At 34.9% G+C, this 3,325-nt stretch overlaps 1 long non-coding RNA gene across 5 annotated transcripts in view; it reads right to left on the bottom strand.

Moving 5' to 3' along the window:
- Positions 1-2,523: 2,523 nt before the first annotated feature.
- Positions 2,524-3,325, bottom strand: part of LOC137637627 (uncharacterized) — a 21,941-nt gene continuing 21,139 nt past the window's right edge. For all 5 annotated transcript variants that reach the window (XR_011043727.1, XR_011043728.1, XR_011043729.1 and 2 more), the window contains one exon: positions 2,524-2,804. This is a non-coding gene — a long non-coding RNA (uncharacterized lncRNA). The remainder of the gene's footprint in view (positions 2,805-3,325) is intronic.

Below are 3,325 nucleotides of genomic sequence, written 5' to 3'. Positions count from 1 at the left end.
GGGTTTCTTCATTCTCTCAAGCGTTTTTTCTCAAGAAGCAATTTGAAAACTTGACAATTTCACGCAAAAAGCAGTATGTTTATTGCCATATTTGTTTGTATTTGTCTCTCTCCAGGTCCAATATTTTGTTCCCCCTCTATTCATGTCCAACTAGAAGTTCCCCCCTCTATATCCAGTATTTTGGTCCCCCCATCTCTATTCATGTCTAATTATAAGTTTCCCTCCGTGTTCATGTCCCAAGTTTTTCTCCCCCCCCCTTTCTATTCATGTCCAGTTTTTTTGTTCCCCTTTTCTTCATGTCTATATTTAGTTCCCCTTGAATATTCATGTTCTCCCAGAATGTAAATGTCCAATTTTTGTTCCCCATGTATATTCATGTCTAATATTTGTTCTCCCAGAATGTTCATGTCCAATTTTTGTTCCCCATGTACAGTATATTCATACCTAATGTTCTATTCCCTCTCTCTAATCATGTCCAATTTTTTGTTCCCATTTCTATTCATGTCCAACTTTTGTTCCCCCTCTCTATTCATGTCCAAATTTTCGTTCCCTCTCTATTCATGTTCAATGTCTTTTATTTCACCTCTATATTCATGGCCACATTTTGTTCTCTCCTCTCTACGCTCTTCTAAGTCCCTTATCTAAATTTATTTTCTTAATACCAGTATTTTTTTCTTTAAGTCAAAATTTATATGTTGATCTTCCATTGATACTCCTTCATTTGTTTTATTGTTGGGTTTATATGTGGTCATTGGTCCCTTATTCAATTTCAACGATAATACAATTTTTTCTCCTTCATAATTGTTTTATATCAAGTTTAAGGAAATAATTGTTTGACTCAAAGCTCTCAGAATTTGACATACTGATCAGGGTTTAATTTTAGGGAAATAATTGACTCAAAACTCTCAGAATTTGACATGCTAATCAGGGTTTATTTTAGGGAAATAATTGACTTGAAGCTCTCAGAATTTAAAATGACCTTACTGATCAGGGTTTATTTTAGGGAAATGATTGACTCCAAGCTCTCAGAATTTGACATACTGATCAGGGTTTATTGTCTGAAAGTTAGCGTTAAAATTTTTGTTTAGTTTTATTTTGTATACAAAATATATAAGTAAATAATTATAGCCACGACAAGGAAAATGATGACTTGATTGGTTAGTAGTAAAGGTCCAAATGAGTGACATGGACGGACTTGAGTCCGTTGATATCACCAATTTGGACATGGGTGGAACTCCTATCAAAGTCTTTCATTTCTCCTTTCGTAGCTATGGTCATGACGTGTCAGTTAATTCAATGGAGAAAGAAGGGATGTTTTTTCCTATCTCTAGTCAAATTTCATCAGTCAGGAATTCTTTCATGTAAAACATGTTACACGTGAAATATACGACAATACTAAATCAGATTTTATTATTCATAGGAATGAGCTAAGATAGCAGAGTGTGAGCCAGTCCTGTGAGCCCACAAGAGGAGAGCGCCAGTTCTGTGAGCCATCAAGAGGAGAGAGTGGCAGTCCTGTGAGTCATCAAGAGGAGAGAGTAGCAGTCCTGTGAGCCATCAAGAGGAGAGAGTGGCAGTCCTGTGAGTCATCAAGAGGAGAGAGTAGCAGTCCTGTGAGCCATCAAGAGGAGAGAGTGGCAGTCCTGTGAGTCATCAAGAGGAGAGAGTAGCAGTCCTGTGAGCCATCAAGAGGAGAGAGTGGCAGTCCTGTGAGCCATCAAGAGGAGCGCCGCCCCCCCCCCCATATAAAAAAGAAGTCAGCCGGTAATCCAGGGCTTATATAACGCAGTTTCTGGACACTCTTCGTAAACGGAAAATATGAATTTTAATTTTTTTTTTTTTTTTTTTTTTTTTGGCTGCTGCTTGGGCAGTTTTCTGGCAATGAAGTTTTCTGGCAGTGAAGTTTTCTGGCAGTGAAGTTTTCCATTATTTATAAATTTGCCTGTCAACTTTGTGTAATTTAATATTCAAGTTAAGCTAAAGTCTTAAAAAGCAAGTCATAATTTTTTGGCCCGTCATTGTATTTCCGTGTTTTAAGTGTTGCCTTTATTCATTTTTGCCTTTATTCATTTTTGCCTTTATTCATTTTTGCCTTTATTCATTTTTGCCTTTATTCATTTTTGCCTTTATTCATTTTTGCCTTTATTCATTTTTGCCTTTATTCATTTTTGCCTTTATTCATTTTTGCCTTTATTCATTTATTCATTTTTGCCTTTATTCATTTATTCATTTTTGCCTTTATTCATTGGAATACAGAGTTGACAGGAAAAAACGAATATTCATTTTTGCCTTTATTGTATTCCAATGTTTATTCATTTTTGCCTTTATTTAATTTTTCTTGTCAACTCTGTATTCCAAACTCTGTATTCCAATGTTCAAGTTTGCCAGTCAACATTGTATTCTCATGTTCAAGTCCTTGTTCAATATGAAAAATAAAAGAAAAATGACAAAACCATTTTCATTTCAAAACCACAAAATACAAAAAAAATGGGTGTATTCAAAGAATAGAAGTATAAAAAAGGTTTATTTTATTTGAAGGTTTCTCACAGATACAGCATAGAAAATGGTGTTTAAGAGTTCAACGAGTTGTCAATTTTTCCTCTTGAGTTGCCTTTAGCTATTTTGTAAATGAATTTTTAAAGATAGGTTTGCAGACCTTTATTACCAGAATGAGCAGCCAGGGTCCCCCCTTGATGGTGGTCTAGGGCTGGTTCCAGTACCGGCCGGAGGAGGGGGGCAATGCGGTGTTACCCTTCCAGGTATACCCCGGTCTGCTGCTGGAAGCACCAAGATTCCAACCATTTCTGGAAAGTTATACATATACTTGAGACATAGAAAATGGGAATCTGCTATATGCCAATTCGACTGGAAACTTATACGTATGCATAGAATGTGAGGAAGAAATGGGGGAACATAGAAAATGGGAATTCGCCCAAAGGAAGCTGGAAACGTTATCAAAGCATATATATATAAGAAACTTACAAAGTGGGAATCATATATGCAAATTAGCCAAATGGCATGGAAAAGTTATACATGCATTTACTTGAAGCATATAAAATGAGGTTCATAATTATTAGCCAAATGAAACTGATAAATTACTTATTGCTAGACAAATCCTGATATGGACACGAAATTTTAAATAAATTGAATTATATAAGATATAATTGTTTGGCAAAGTAAAAAATTTATTGGACAGTATAGGAATAAAATATCCAAATATGACAAAATTCAGAAATAAAAAATATATTGAGATTAAATCTATACTTATTAGAGAGTAAAGAAAGATAATTGTTTGTTTTAAATAACGAGACAACCAGCCAATTTT

The sequence above is a fragment of the Palaemon carinicauda genome, unplaced genomic scaffold (assembly GCF_036898095.1).
Source record: "Palaemon carinicauda isolate YSFRI2023 unplaced genomic scaffold, ASM3689809v2 scaffold891, whole genome shotgun sequence".
Classification (NCBI taxonomy): Eukaryota; Metazoa; Arthropoda; class Malacostraca; order Decapoda; family Palaemonidae; genus Palaemon; species Palaemon carinicauda.
This window is presented reverse-complemented; position numbering and strand designations above follow the sequence as displayed.